The sequence below is a fragment of the Lolium rigidum genome, chromosome 1, assembly GCF_022539505.1.
Source record: "Lolium rigidum isolate FL_2022 chromosome 1, APGP_CSIRO_Lrig_0.1, whole genome shotgun sequence".
NCBI classification, from domain to species: domain Eukaryota; kingdom Viridiplantae; phylum Streptophyta; class Magnoliopsida; order Poales; family Poaceae; genus Lolium; species Lolium rigidum.
In genome coordinates this window covers 287,202,324-287,219,230 of record NC_061508.1, presented here as the reverse complement: position 1 = coordinate 287,219,230, position 16,907 = coordinate 287,202,324, and the positions used below count along the sequence as shown (strand labels likewise).

General features: G+C 41.8%; 1 long non-coding RNA gene across 2 annotated transcripts; it reads right to left on the bottom strand.

Annotated features, from left to right (window-relative positions):
- Nucleotides 1-4,341: 4,341 nt before the first annotated feature.
- LOC124683865 lies at nucleotides 4,342-5,483 on the bottom strand. 2 transcript variants are annotated; one of them, XR_006996840.1, is made up of 3 exons: nucleotides 5,312-5,483; nucleotides 4,819-5,100; nucleotides 4,342-4,719 (listed from the first exon to the last, which is right to left on the bottom strand). It is a non-coding gene; the product is annotated as an uncharacterized LOC124683865 (long non-coding RNA). The 2 variants fall into 2 exon arrangements; XR_006996841.1 differs by having other exon boundaries at nucleotides 4,819-5,097; nucleotides 5,312-5,482.
- Nucleotides 5,484-16,907: the final 11,424 nt, after the last annotated feature.

Here is a 16,907-nt window from a genome sequence, read left to right as displayed (position 1 = left end):
GCATCGATCGATTGCCGGCCGACACAGCTTTTCCTGGTGTGGTCGCGAGCCGCGACAGATGGGCGAGCGTACGTGCACGCCGGCCGGCCATGTGGCAGGGTCGGTGGCCACGGCGGTCGGCCTTCCTCTATCACCTGGGTCCTGGACGGAGAAACCGGAAGTGGCAGGGCCGGCAGGATGGACATAAGAGTAGCATCATGCAGTTCCATCGCCTAGGTGAGCCGTTCCTTCTTTGGTTGGATAAATTACCCACTTTCACAGGTTTAATTACTATTTTGCTGCTGAAATATCTCATTTTCTATATTTTCATTCTAACGCTCATGGCTCTGTTTGGTAGCTCAGTATTTTCAAAAAGAAAGTAGGCCTAAACCGCACTATATACTGATGCCCGCCAGTGAAGTACCACAAAAACCCCATTTTTCTGTTGTTTTAGCATAAATCTGAGGTGTTTGAGAATATGTGCACGCACTGCAGTATTTAGTTGCTCTGTGCTATGGAGTTTGTTAATGTCGGAGGAGCCAAATTGACCTGAACGTGGGTATGTTGCTTCGGACAATTGCATAGGCTAGCAGTAGATCAATTAGATGCTCTTTGTTCGGTTCAGCTAGCTCCAAAAGTATCCGCTAGGAAGTCTCCCGAAGGAGGAGGCATCAGGTTGGGTTAGCGAGTGATTCAAGGAACCGACAGATCACATCTCCACAGATCACTGAAGAAGATCGCGCGGTGGCCCTGCAGGACATGTAAAAGAGGCGGAAGAAGAAAGCCCTTTCTAATTTTCAGAAAAAAGAGGTCGGGGGTTCTTTTTTAGATTCAGAAAAAAAACACAGTTTTGACTATAATGTAGTAGTATTTAAAACTGTTGTTTTATTTGAGCCAAACACCTCAAATTATCTAAAACTATGGTATTTCTAGAAACTCAAATATCTGCCAAATACTGAGAAAATACTTCGCTACCAAACGCAAGTTAAGCACAAGGCAATGATGGAACAAGCATTGCCTTACAGGTTATACTGGTTTGTGCAATAAGTTAGAAGTACCATGTATGCTCAAATGCTTTGATTCAAGGCTTTATCTCGAGACAAACATTTAAAAGTGATTCTTACTGGAAATAGATAGAGCATTTCTTCCGGGTATTATTTATTCCATGTTTATAAAAAAATTCATTGTTGCCTCTTGTGCAAGTTTAGCTGAATGAAACATGATACTTTGCGTAAGATGTATTGTGTATGCTCAAAGATTTTACTCCTAAGGTTTATATTGTGAACCCAAATATTGCTGAATAGAACTAAAGGTGAGTTCTAAATGGAGATTTATTTAGTAATATTTCTTTAGGGCAAAAAAGATCGGAGGCTTCAAACTCTTTTATTATAGCATTTTCCAAATCTGCTACCCCGTACGAATTAAGCAATGTTACCACCAGGTTGTAGAATTAGCTGGTTATGGAGCATTTTGGTTGTTGTCACCGAATTCCGTTGTTCTCCTCCCTTGCCATTGTGCAATTATTCGAAATATAGTTGTCATACTAGGTAAAGCGGGATTATGTATGCCACTGTCATACATTTTTACTAAATTGTGCACTTCCCATTTGCTAACTTCTATCTTAGTAGTTTTTTTTGATGTTTTGTCTGTATATATGATACAGTGCGTATTTGTACCTCTTTCTGGTTACCAAATGGTCATTTTAATTTTGAAATAGCTCCATCTAAATACTATTTGCCAAAAATTATCTGTAGTCATTAATAGCTAGCAGGCCAAACAAAAATGTAATAACCAGATTGTAAATATCAGTTGTGCTCGCGTATTGATGTTTTGTCTGTATAGTCATTTCGTAACCAGAAAGAGATACAAATATGAAATGGTCAGTTTAATTTCCAAACAGTTCAATCTAAATACTATTTGCCAAACATTATCTATAGTCATTAGTAGCTAGCAGGCCAAACAAAAATGTAATAACCATATTGTAAACATCAGTTGTGCTCACGTATGTGTTGTCAGTGTAACCTGATGGCTTCATGCGTTTTGGTTCTGCTACCTGGACCAGGAAATATACTATTCTACTACATTTGATTCTCTGAAGTTAATGGAGAAGTTAAATGAGAGTTCACTATTGGACAACGTTTTTCTTTTCCTGCAAATAGTTGTTGAGTTTGCTACCGATTGAGCACCAATTGTTTTTCTGAGAACAACTGTCATGTGTAGTCTAATTTCAGGCCCTTTCTAAATTTAGATATGCGCCTATGTTCCTTAACTCCGCTGGGGCAATGTGCACTGTGGTGTTCTTATTCTTAAATCGTCATTTATTGTTTTGTAGATGTAAATGGACCTTTTGTAATGCATGCTTTTTACATGCATCTCACTGTACTGTTACCCTGCTAGCTTTTAGGTATTTAACATTGCCAATATTATGATTTCCAAGCAGTTTATCTTCTTATTTTTCATTTATGTTGTTGCCTGCAAGCCTGCAAGAGAGGAATAGTTATGCCTTCTCCAATATCAAATGAGTCGTTTTTATCCTTTTGCTCATTTTTATGCTTTTTTTTATATAAATAACTACTTTATAATTGAAAAGGACTACTTCTCATAGGTGTCCTTCCAAGTTTATAGACCTGATCTTTTACTTAGATGCTTATTGACCTGTTTTTTTTTTTTTTTGCGCACTGAAATAGTGTCTGGTGTTAAGTTCCGATGCTTCTAGGCTTTATGATTCATGATAATATTTCCTAATATGTTTTTGACTAGCCTCTCCATACTGTGTCTATTCTGGAATTTGTAGGTTATTTTCATGCCAAAGCACTGAATATTGGCAGCCTACGGCTTTCTATCACATAACACATCGGAAGCTAAAGAGTTGTGCCTCCCCGAGGCCATTTAGTTCTTCCTTTGAAGGTAGAATGTCCGGGTTAATACAGTGAACATTGTCCATAAATACCCCAGCTGCGCCACGGATCTCACCTTTCTTCCTCACCAAAAGGCATCCCTGATCTGGCAGTACGGTGATCAAATACTCCACCGATTCTTGGCTCATGGCGCCCAAAGCTGCGGAGAAAAGACGCACTGCTCATCATTATGTAAGTATTTCCCTACCATTTGCATGCATCACTCCACTCTGCCCATAGAACTGTTACGGTTGATTGATTTCTACCCCTGTTGTTGCTCATGCAGGCAGCCGGCAGTGTTGCAAGATCTGCAGTATTTTTTGCACCTAACAAAGATAGCACCAGCTAATATTGTGACTAGCAACCCTCCTGGCTTTTCTCCCCCGGATCGGCTTGCCGAGCAAAAAGGAGAAAAGGCCCGTGGAAAGATAGGGTTCACAGGACCGCCCACCGGGCATAGCAAGCAGGCAATGTAGGTCTCCAGTGGTCTGATTTCTACTAGAGATGCAGCAACTTCGCCTCTTCAAGAGAGGAGTCACCCAGCATCCTCATGACCCCGTGGAGATACCATCAACATTTGAGCACCACATCACTGGCAAGTTTCCACGGAAGATCGCCCTGAGGAACACAGCTGAGAATGAATGTGGCGCGCGTTTAACAGAATGGATGAGCGGGAGGTGACAGTCTGATCTTCACATACATCCCTGGCTCCTTGATGCAGGTATCCATCTTCGGCAACAACTATGGGAAAAAGAGATCAGCCACATTTTATAAGCAGTAGAATGTTAGTATATTTAGCCATCATCGAGCTATTCTCTTTTGTTCTTGCTTTTGTTCACTGGGCCACACTATTTTGCTGATCGCCTGTTTACCAACACGCCATTTTTAATAGTTTTAATTCTAGAGAGTGGATTTGGTGAGCAGATGGGTAGGTGTGCATGCCTTCGTTGCCGTTGGATATTGGCTACCACCGTCGGATTCCCTCGATCTACTCACGGTGACTACACGGCCACTTCACGGTTCTAAAGCCTTTTCTGTCTAGTTATGCATGTGTGTCAGATGTGAAGCAGCTCTTTGGCGTACGCATGTGTGTCAGATGTGAATGCATAGGGACGAAAGATGGATAAAAAATTGCAATAATTAGACCCAGCAGTCTTTGTCCCCTCCCAACCCCATCCCTTATCATCTCTCTCCCTCTCCTAATGTGCAGCTGCCCGCCGTACTCAAGCTTGAACACATGGAAATCACGGGAATCCTTGTGCCTCGAGACCCACATCTCCTACAAGCTTTGACAGGATCGCCGGAAAGCTCCTTCGACGTGCCCGCCGCGAGCTGGTCATACGTGAAGGCGCGCGCTGCAGCTCGTGATGTTGCTAGGCCGCGCTTGGTGCTGAAGCGCGGGATTGTTGCGCGTCGAGGAGGAGCGCAGGCTGCCGCGTCTGGAGCCAAGCCTCTTGGATGCCGACGGCTGCAACGGCAATGGCGCCGCCTCCTTCACGTCGCCGTCCTCGTCGTCCACTGCAGACGCTGGCCTGAAGCATGCAAAGCAGCTCATCTCCGGCCGCAGGGCATCGGTCGATCACCTAGAATAGGCCTTCAGTTTGGTGCCTTGTTGCCTTTCCAGAAACAACAATCTATCTGCCTTGTTGCCTTTCCAGAAACAACAATCTATCTGCCTTGTTGCCTTTCCAGAAACAACAATCTATCTGCCGACGCTGGCCTGAAGCATGCAAAGCGGCTCATCTCCGCCCACCAGTCCGTATACCCAGTAAAATTCAGTTCAAATGTACATGATGCTGCCACAAAATTCCGCCAAGCCTTTAGTTCCTGTTAGAGAGTATGTCTGCAGGAATCAAACGGAGAGAAATACATCAGTAATCTGGAATAATTTCCCAAAAATAAGATATGCAAATTTACATTGTCATAAGAGATCCATGCTCACCATCAGATATCTTCTATGTGTATCCACATTGTCCAGCACTTGAAACTTCTGTAGTTTGTTTGTACAATAGGTTAAACTAAGAAAATATTCATGTTGGTTGGTTTCCTCTTTACATTGGCCAGAAGTACATGTCAGCTATCCAAATTAACAGGCATAACTACTCAGAATCAGTGGGAATTGATAACCGCAGTCGAGGCCTAACAAACCGGGGCTGCCGTGGATGACAAAATATACTTGCAGCCCTTGGATCATCATCATTCAAGCTAAGAAGCGAACTTGCTGCTAAAAAGGAAGGAAAAGAAGAAAAAAAAGATGGTCAATACCAACAGAACTAATCACTCGCGCTAGCCTAATCAGTTTGTTGGCAATTTTTTTGTTAAGGGAAGTTTGTTGGCGAATCTAATCAACCAGGAAAATAGATGAGCAGAAACAATATCCAGAATTATCAAAGTTGCAAAAAGGACATAACTGAACTCATAAAACAGAGACGTACCAGCAACACTCAATGGTTCCACGCTTCTCTCCTTCACACGGAGCCGAACGCACCAAGCCTCCATCAACCGTCGGCCACCGCGCGCCCCTGCATCTCTCCCGTCCGGCCAGGAAGAGGCGAACCAGATCCTCCAACGGTCAGGCTCGAGCTGCCCAGGCGAAGCGAGGGGCGAAACAACTCCTTACGCGCCGGTGTCGCCCACGCCGGAGATGGTTTCCCCATCAGAGGTGCAGGAGGCTGGCCGCCGACGGGAGAAGCCGCTGTCCAGCCGTGGTACCAACCGCCGCTGCCGCCGCCGGTTTCCCCACCAGAGGAGCGCATCTATGCACCTCGGGTCAGCGGGAGAGGGCAGAGGCGGCGCACCTGACGCTGGGAGGAGGATTGGTGCCTGGGTGAGGTAGGGCGGACGGGGCAGCGGCGCGTCGTGGTTGGGCTGCTGCTGTGGACTGCGGTGTTGAGCAATGGAGGTGGTCTGGCCGGGATTGGAGAAGAGGGAGTCACCGCGTCAGCTGGTCCGTGCGTGAGCACCTAACCTGGGGATAAAAAGAACACCCTGCAGCTGGTGGGAGATGGGGATAAAGGAGCCACGAGCAAGGTATTTTTTAGTACCACAGGCTGCCGTGTTCCCACCATAGATAACAGACAAACAACGGCGTTAGACACGTGTAAGCTAATCACCGCGTGCTCACGTACCCATCTGTACACCAGGCTTCATTCGTTTAATTCTAATATCATAGGACTGCAATGACACTATTAAGACCCTTAAATATATTAGTAAGGAGGTCTTGGCCTACTTGGTTCATAACATGGATTACATGGCGTGTGCCTCTGCGTTCAATAAGATTTTGTCTCTATAGGATCTGATTATGATTCTTTGGCTCTATTAGTAGTCCTGATATAAATGTGTTCTCTGGAATTACTTCGGACCAGATGCACAACTCATCTAGGTAAATATATCTGCGCAATCGAACATAACTAATACACTCCTCTCCAACTTCATTACCAAGCAAAAGAATTCTCACCCAACAGCCATAGCGCAGGCGCGGCGTGCCGCCGTGCCATCATTTGCTAGTAATACCTAGGGTCATGCAAAATCTTAGCTGCGTGGATCATAAATTTTCTACTCCTCCTGATTCATAATAAGAATTCATAATAAGTGTCCGAATTTTAGTTTATATTTAAATAAATTTAAACTAAAGCTCTGATACTTATTAGGGTTAAGTGCATTTTTGGTCCATCATATCTTGCAGAAGTCTAACTTTGGTTCCTCAACTTTGTTTTGGTCTAAATCTACTCTCAAACTCTTAATTAAGTCCACTTTTGGTCCCTGATAAAGGTTTAACGATGGTTGACCGGTTTTTAACGGAGGTGGCAATTTGGCTCATAGGAGCAAATGCTCTCATTATATAAAATAATTAAAAAACAATTTTAAAAATGTTAAAAAATTCTGATATAAATTTGTTGGTGTACATCTTGACATTCTATGTTAGTGCACAAATTTTCGTGGAGAAACAACATTTTATATGGCGTGTACAAAAAAGACAAAAAAAATATCGTGTACGTAGTCGTGTTATAGCATCAAAACTTGTCTTTTTTACAGGAGCCACAATTATTTTTAGTTTTTTTTTTGAAAACTTGTGTACCAATATAAAATGTCTAGATGTACATGTAAAAATTTAGTTTAGAATTGTTTGACACTTTGAAATGTGGATTCACATAATGGGAGCATATGCTCCGAGCCAAAGTGCATTTCCCCTTTTTGACTCTCTTTTTTGTCACTGTGGATAGATTTGATATGTTTAGTTCATATAGGACCATCTCATCTCGAGATCAGTTGTGCAATTAGCATTACGAATGTTTACCTACGAGATTGTGATCATTAGCCGTTTAGTAACCCTAACTCTTCCCCAACACCTAGCGACGGCGCCTGAAACTCCGAGGGCAGATAAGCAGGGCAGGAAATGTAGAAGTGGTAGACACACAAGGGTTTTTGCGTCAGGAGGAAAGACGAAGGCAGCTGAAGTGGCGAGAACGGCTGCACCAAGCAAGAAAGGCGGAGGCGGCACCCATGTGTGTTAGGGCAAGGGGATTTCTTCTGTTTGTTGACTATGGACAAATGATCCCACGTAGATTCAAACCGATCAATTTTGTCCACGATGACAAAAAAAGAGAGTCAAAACCAGTCAACCATTATTAAACCACTGTCAGGGACCGAAATTAGACTCAATTGAGAGTTTGAATGCAGATTTAGACCAAAACAGAGTTAATGGAATAAAATTAGACTTTTCCAAAACTTAAGAGACTGAAAGTGCACTTAACCCTACTTACTATAAATAAAAGGAGGAAGTATATAATTTTGCGAATGAAGAGCCACCAGAGTTGTACACTAGCTCTTTCGACCATAATTTGGGATTCAGAACAACAATGAGGACCCGTTCGCTCCCACCTGGGAAATGTACCCAACTAATGGCCAAGTACAAGGCAAGGTTTTGGATGCACATTGCAGAATGATAGAAAAAAGACACCTATTATGCAACTTGAGCGGAAGGATGTGTCCCAACTGATTTCTGAACTTGTGAAGATGAAAGACATGTTTGAGACTGAAATAACAAATAAACAAGCAGTTTAACTATTCAAGGTAGAAACCCTATTTATAGTTAGTAGATTCTAGAATTTTCCTTCGTGCTTTTATAATTATCATCTCTATTAACTTATATATACCCCTAAAAAGGATGACAATGCACTCTAGAAACCTTAGTGATTTTTGCAGCGCTCTGCCATTACATTTAAGAAAACTAAAAATAAACACAAATATATACATATAGTCGTGATAAGTAACTTAAATTATTATGTGAAGACATCTGATTTTCTTTTATTTCTCTCGGGTCTAGAGTAATTTGGTTCAACAAAATTATTTTAAGAGGTGATGTCTCGACAAGGAAACAACCAACATCGTTTTTCTTACAATATGTGCTTTAAATTGGTGCATCATCTTCAAGATCGTGGTTAAAGCTGTATAATAAAAAATATATATGTATATATGTGGATAAAATTTCTAAGTACAACAGTAAATTGTACCGGTTAACATTTATGTTGAGAGAAATTGGACTTACAAAAACGTAATAAAGTTTAGTACAAGTATTATTCAGATATCACCGCTCCCAGATGTAACTCATCCCCACTCTCTACTCCGTGAACAGATATCAGCAACAAGCAATGTCACGAGCAGAGAACTAGATAAATAGAAAGCAAGCAACAAAGGCAGGAGCCTAGCAAAAAAGTTGAACAATAAAAGACTAAGCAACTGTTATGTGACTAAGAATGTGACAAAATCCAGTAACAGTGATTCTGTTTGGTCGAGAGCGGGTGGCGGTGGAGAGTGACGACGTCGACAGCTTGCGGCGGTATCGTGGGGAGGCCATGGGGTCAGCTTTCGATACTGGAGAGAGCCAGAATTGTGTGGCGAAGTGGATGTGTCACCTGAAAGGACACAGATGTCGCCTAGAGGGGGGTGAATAGGCGGTTTAAAACTTTTACAAATATGGCTTAACACATGCGGAATAAAACTAGTGTGTTTAATTTGTCAAGCACAAAACCTACATAACTAGGGTTCACATATGTGCACCAACAACTTATGCTAAGCAATTCAAGCAACTATGTGATAGCAAGATATATAACTTCAAGCACGAAGGCTATCACAAAGTAAAGTGCATAAGTAAAGAGCTCGGGTATAGGAATAACCGAGATGACACGGAGACAATGATGTATCCCGAATTCACACTCTTGCGTTGGAGCGGTGTGGAGGACAAGTCACTCCAAGCGGCACGAAGGCCTCACCGTATTCTCCTCGAGAATTCCCACCAAAATGGATGTCCTCGATCCATTATGGAACCTGAGGGTGGTCACCGAACCCGCACAAAGCTTGATGCTATCTCCACAACTTAACTGGAGGCTCCCAGTAAATCATCACAAAGGTCTTGCCCTCGAAGAATCTCCACAACTTAATTGGAATCCCCAAGAACACCACAAAGACCACTAACCCATCTAGGGTCTAAAGACCCAAGAGGAACAAGCTTCGGGAACAAGCTCCCAAAGTAATATACTCACGAAGTTTCATCTCCACGTATCACCACAGAGAAGTCAAACCGATGCACCAAATGCAATGGCTAGAACACCACAAAGATGCCCAAATCCTTCACTCTCAAATTCCAACAAAGCTACTAAAGCTATTGGGGGAATAAGAGAGGAAGAACAAAATAAGAAGAGGAACATAACATTTCTCTCCAAGATCTAGATCTAGAGATTCCCTCACAAAGAGGGGATTTGATTGGTGCAAATATAGATCTAGATCTCCTCTCTCTTTTTCTCAAATTTGAGCAAGAATCATGGAGGGATTTGAGTGAGGGAGAGCTCTCAAAAGATTAGCAATTGAGGAGAGCAAGTGTATGAGAGAGGAAGAAGCAGCAGCCATCAAAGAGAGAGAAGAGGGCTTAAAATAGGAGCTCACAGATTTCTGCCCGTTGGGCATATTTCATCTAGGCCAGTACTACCGATCTGCTAAAACCGGTACTACCGCAACACGTGGGTGGACAGAGAAGCCTGTTGAGCTAAGAGCATCTCCACCGGCGCCCCCCATAGCGGCTCCGATAGCGATTTGGGGGTTGGGAGCGAAAATGGGCTCACACCGGCGCGCCCCAAATGGCGCCGGTGATTTTTGGAGCCAAATAGATGCGCCGGCAACCCCGTGCCGGACCCTTGGCCAAGGGCGCGAATCGGGCGCACCGGCGGCTCGCGAGGCTGAAAATTTTGGCGTGGGAGCCGCCTGTCAGCCACTGATGGCGTGTATTTCACACGTTCGTTGGGCAACCCCAAGAGGAAGGTATGATGAGCACAGCAGCAAGTTTTCCCTCAGAAAGAAACCAAGGTTTATCGAACCAGGAGGAGCCAAGAAGCACGTTGAAGGTTGATGGCGGCGGGATGTAGTGCGGCGCAACACCGGAGATTCCGGCGCCAACGTGGAACCTGCACAACACAACCAAAGTACTTTGCCCCAACGAAACGGTGAGGTTGTCAATCTCACCGGCTTGCCGTAACAAAGGATTAACCGTATTGTGTGGAAGATGATTGTTTGCGAGAGAAAACGGTAAAAACAAGTATTGCGATAGATTGTATTTCGGTAAAGAGAATTGGACCGGGGTCCACAGTTCACTAGAGGTGTCTCTCCCATAAGACGAACAGCATGTTGGGTGAACAAATTACGGTTGGGCAATTGACAAATAAAGAGAGCATGACAATGCACATACATATCATGATGAGTATAGTGAGATTTAATTGGGCATTACGACAAAGTACATAGACCGCCATCCAACTGCATCTATGCCTAAAAAGTCCACCTTCGGGTTATCATCCGAACCCCCTCCGGTATTAAGTTGCAAGCAACGAGACAATTGCATTAAGTATGGTGCGTAATGTAATCAACAACTACATCCTTAGACATAGCATCAATGTTTTATCCCTAGTGGCAACGACACAACACAACCTTAGAACTTTACATCCATTGTCCCGGTGTCAATGCGAGGCATGAACCCACTATCGAGCATAAGTACTCCCTCTTGGAGTTAAAAGCATCTACTTGGCCGGAGCATCTACTAGTAACGGAGAGCATGCAAGATCATAAACAACACATAAGCATAACTTTGATAATCAACATAACAAGTATTCTCTATTCATCGGATCCCAACAAACGCAACATATAGAATTACAGATAGATGATCTTGATCATGATAGGCAGCTCACAAGATCCGACAATGATAGCACAATGGGGAGAAGACAACCATCTAGCTACTGCTATGGACCCATAGTCGAGGGGTAGACTACTCACTCATCACTCCGGAGGCGACCATGGCGGTGTAGAGTCCTCCGGGAGATGATTCCCCTCTCCGGCAGGGTGCCGGAGGCGATCTCCGGGATCCCCCGAGATGGGATCGGCGGCGACGGCGTCTCGGTGAGGTTTTCCGTATCGTGGCTCTCGGTGCTGGGGGTTTCGTCACGGAGGCTTTAAGTAGGCGGAAGGGCAAGTCGAGAGGCGGCACGGGGGCCCACACCATAGGTCGGCGCGGCCGGGGGTGGGGCCGCGCCGCCCTAGGGTTTGGCCACCCCGTGGCCCCTCTTCGTCTCGTCTTCGGACTTCGGAAGCTTCGTGAGAAAATAGGCCTCTGGGCTTTTATTTCGTCCAATTCCGAGAATATTTCTTTACTAGGATTTCTGAAACCAAAAACAGCGAGAAAACGACAGCGGCACTTCGGCATCTTGTTAATAGGTTAGTTCCGGAAAATGCACGAATATGACATAAAGTGTGCATAAAACATGTAGATAACATCAATAATGTGGCATGGAACACAAGAAATTATCGATACGTTGGAGACGTATCAGCATCCCCAAGCTTAGTTCCGCTCGTCCCGAGCGAGGTAAAACAATAACAAAGATAATTTACTGGAGTGACATGCCATCATAATCTTGATCATACTATTTGTAAAGCATATGTAGAGAATGCAGCGATCAAAACAATGTGTATGACATGAGTAAACAAGTGAATCATAAAGCAAAGACTTTTCATGAATAGCACTTCAAGACAAGCATCAATAAGTCTTGCATAAGAGTTAACTCATAAAGCAATAATTCAAAGTAAAGGTATTGAAGCAACACAAAAGAAGATTAAGTTTCAGCGGTTGCTTTCAACTTGTAACATATATATCTCATGGATATTGTCAACATAGAGTAATATAATAAGTGCAATAAGCAAGTATGTAGGAATCAATGCACGGTTCACACAAGTGTTTGCTTCTTAAGGTGGAGAGAAATAGGTGAACTGACTCAACATTGAAAGTAAAAGAATGGTCCTCATAGAGGAAAAGCATCGATTGCTATATTTGTGCTAGAGCTTTGATTTTGAAAACATGAAACAATTTTGTCAACGGTAGTAATAAAGCATATGCATCATGTAAATTATATCTTATAAGTTGCAAGCCTCATGCATAGTGTACCAATAGTGCTCGCACCTTGTCCTAATTAGCTTGGACTACCTGGATTATCACCGCAATACATATGCTTTAACCAAGTTTCACAAAGGGGTACCTCTATGCCGCTTTGTACAAAGGTCTAAGGAGAAAGCTCGCATTTGGATTTCTCGCTTTTGATTATTCTCAACTTAGACATCCATACCGGGACAACATAGACAACAGATAATGGACTCCTCTTTTAATGCTTTAAGCATTTGACAACAATTAATTCTTTTCTCATTAGAGATTTGAGGATATTTGTCCAAGACTGAAACTTCCACCATGAATCATGGCTTTAGTTAGCGGCCCAATGTTCTTCTCTCACAATATGCATGCTCAAACCATTCAACTCAGTGTAGATCGCCCTTACTTCAGACAAGACGAACATGCATAGCAAGTCACATGAAATTCAACAATGAGTTGATGGCGTTCCCCGATAAACATGGTTATCGCACAACAAGCAACTTAATAAGAGATAAAGTGCATAATTACATATTCAATACCACAATAGTTTTTAAGCTATTTGTCCCATGAGCTATATATTGCAAAGGTGAATGATGGAATTTTAAAGGTAGCACTCAAGCAATTTACTTTGGAATGGCGGGAAAATACCATGTAGTAGGTAGGTATGGTGGACACAAATGGCATAGTGGTTGGCTCAAGTATTTTGGATGCATGAGAAGTATTCCCTCTCGATACAAGGTTTAGGCTAGCAAGGTTATTTGAAACAAACACAAGGATGAACCGGTGCAGCAAAACTCACATAAAAGACATATTGTAAACATTATAAGACTCTACACCGTCTTCCTTGTTGTTCAAACTCAATAAAATTATCTAGACCTCAGAGAAACCAAATATGCAAACCAAATTTTAGCATGCTCTATGTATTTCTTCATTAATGGGTGCAAAGCATATGATGCAAGAGCTTAATCATGAGCACAACAATTGCCAAGTATCACATTACCCAAGACATTTATAGCAATTACTACATGTATCATTTTCCAATTCCAACCATATAACAATTTAACGAAGGAGAAACTTCGCCATGAATACTATGAGTAGAAACCAAGGACATATTTGTCCATATGCTACAGCGGAGCGTGTATCTCTCCCATAAAGTGAATGCTAGGATCCATTTTATTCAAACAAAACAAAAACAAAAACAAACCGACGCTCCAAGAAAAAGCACATAAGATGTGGCCGAATAAAAATATAGTTTCGGGGGAGGAACCTGATAATTTGTCGATGAAGAAGGGGATGCCTTGGGCATCCCCAAGCTTAGACGCTTGAGTCTTCTTGATATATGCAGGGGTGAACCACCGGGTGCATCCCCAAGCTTAGAGCTTTCACTCTCCTTGATCATGTTGCATCATACTCCTCTCTTGATCCTTGAAAACTTCCTCCACACCAAACTCGAAACAACTCATTAGAGGGTTAGTGCACAATATAAATTGACATATTCAGAGGTGACACAATCATTCTTAACACTTCTGGACATTGCATAATGCTACTGGACATTAGTGGATCAAAGAAATTCATCCAACATAGCGAAAGAGGCAATGCGAAATAAAAGGCAGAATCTGTCAAAACAGAACAGTTCGTATTGACGAATTTTAAAATGGCACCAGACTCGCTCAAATGAAAATGCTCAAATTGAATGAAAGTTGCGTACATATCTGAGGATCATGCACGTAAATTGGCATAATTTTCTGAGCTTCCTGCAAGGCAGTGGGCTCAGATTCGTGACAGCAAAGAAATCTGGAACTGCGCAGTAATCCAAATCTAGTACTTACTTTTCTATCAACGGCTTAACTTGGCACAACAAAACTCAAAACTAAGATAAGGAGAGGTTGCTACAGTAGTAAAAAACTTCCAAGACACAAAATAAAAACAAAGTACTGTAGGTAAAAACATGGGTTGTCTCCCATAAGCGCTTTTCTTTAACGCCTTTCAGCTAAGCGCGAAAAGTGTGTATCAAGTATTATCAAGAGATGAAGCATCAACATCATAATTTGTTCTAATAATAGAATCATAAGGTAACTTCATTCTCTTTCTAGGGAAGTGTTCCATACCTTTCTTGAGAGGAAATTGATATTTTATATTACCTTCCCTCATATCAATAATAGCACCAACAGTTCGAAGAAAAGGTCTTCCCAATATAATTGGACAAGATGCATTGCATTCAATATCCAAGACAACAAAATCAACGGGAACAAGATTATTGTTAACGGTAATGCGAACATTATCAATTTTACCCAAAGGTTTCTTTGTAGAATGATCAGCAAGATTAACATCCAAATAACAATTTTTCAGCGGTGGCAAGTCAAGCATATTATAAATTTTCTTTGGCATAACGAAATACTTGCACCAAGATCACATAAAGCATTACAATCAAAATCTTTAACCTTCATCTTAATGATGGGCTCCCAACCATCTTCTAGCTTTTTAGGAATAGAGGCTTCGCGCTCTAGTTTCTCTTCTCTAGCTTTTATGAGAGCATTTGTAATATGATGCGTGAAAGCCAAATTTATAGCACTAGCATTAGGACTTTTAGCAAGTTTTTGCAAGAACTTTATAACTTCAGAGATATGGCAATCATCAAAATTTAAACCATTATAATCTAAAGCAATGGGATCATCATCCCCAATGTTGGAAAAAATTTCAGCAGCTTTATCACGAGCAGTTTCGTGCAGTTTTAGCAGTTTCGAGGCAGTTTTCGCGCTTTGCATTAGAAGTGGAAACATTGCTAACACCAATTATTTTATTAGTATGAGTAGGAGGTGCAGCAACATGTGTAGCATTAGCATTACTAGTGGTGGTAATAGTCCAAACTTTAGCTATATTCTTCTCTTTAGCTAGTTTTTCATTTTCTTCTCTATCCCACCTAGCACGCGAGTTCAGCCATTAATCTTATATTCTCATTAATTCTAACTTGGATGGCATTTGCTGTAGTAACAATTTTATTTTCAATATCCCTATTAGGCATAACTTTCGATTTCAAAAGATCAACATCGGAGGCAAGACTATCAACTCTAGAAACAAGAATATCAATTTTATTGAGCTTTTCCTCAACAGATTTGTTAAAGGCAGTTTGTGTACTAATAAATTCTTCAAGCATGGCTTCAAGTCCAGGGGGTGTATTCCTATTATTGTTGTAAGAATTCCCATAAGAATTAGCATAACCGTTACCATTATTATAAGGATATGGCCTATAGTTATTACTAGAATTGTTCCGATAAGCATTGTTGTTGAAATTATTATTTTTAATGAAGTTTACATCAACATGTTCTTCTTGTGCAACCAATGAAGCTAATGGAACATTATTAGGATCAACATTAGTCCTATCATTCGCAAGCATAGACATAATAGCATCAACCTTATCATTCAAGGAAGAGGATTCCTCAACGAGAATTTACCTTCTTACCTTGTGGAGCTCTTTCAGTGTGCCATTCGGAGTAATTAACCATCATATTATCAAGAAGCTTTGTTGCTTCACCAAGAGTGATGGACATAAAGGTACCTCCAGCAGCTGAATCCAATAAATTCCGCGAAGAAAAATTTAGTCCTGCATAGAAGGTTTGGATGATCATCCAAGTAGTCGATCCATGGGTTGGGCAATTTTTAACCGAGAGATTTCATTCTTTCCCAAGCTTGAGCAACATGTTCAGTATCTAATTGTTTAAAATTCATTATGCTACTCCTCAAAGATATAATTTTAGCGGGGGGATAATATCTACCAATAAAAGCATCCTTGCATTTAGTCCATGAATCAATACTATTCTTAGGCGGAGATAGCAACCAATCTTTAGCTCTTCCTCTTAATGAGAAAGGGAACAATTTTAGTTTAATAATATCACCATCTACATCTTTATATTTTTGCATTTCGCATAGTTCAACAAAATTATTGAGATGGGCAGCGGCATCATCGGAACTAACGCCGGAAAATTGCTCTCTCATGACAAGATTAAGTAAAGCAGGTTTAATTTCAAAGAATTCTGCTGTAGTAGCGGGTGGAGCAATAGGTGTGCATAAGAAATCATTATTATTTGTGCTAGTGAAGTCACACAACTTAGTATTTTCAGGGGTAGCCATTTTAGCAATAGTAAATAAAGCAAACTAGATAAAGTAAATGCAAGTAAACTAATTTTTTTGTGTTTTCGATATAGCAAACAAGATAGCAAATAAAGTAAAACTAGCAACTAATTTTTTTGTATTTTGATTTAGTGCAGCAAACAAAGTAGTAAATAAAATAAAGCAAGACAAAAATAAAGTAAAGAGATTGAGAAGTGGAGACTCCCCTTGCAGGCGTGTCTTGATCTCCCCGGCAACGGCGCCGGAAAATATGCTTGATGGCGTGTATTTCACACGTTCGTTGGGCAACCCCAAGAGGAAGGTATGATGAGCACAGCGGCAAGTTTTCCCTCGAGAAAGAAACCAAGGTTTATCGAACCAGGAGGAGCCAAGAAGCACGTTGAAGGTTGATGGCGGCGGGATGTAGTGCGGCGCAACACCAGAGATTCCGGCGCCAACGTGGAACC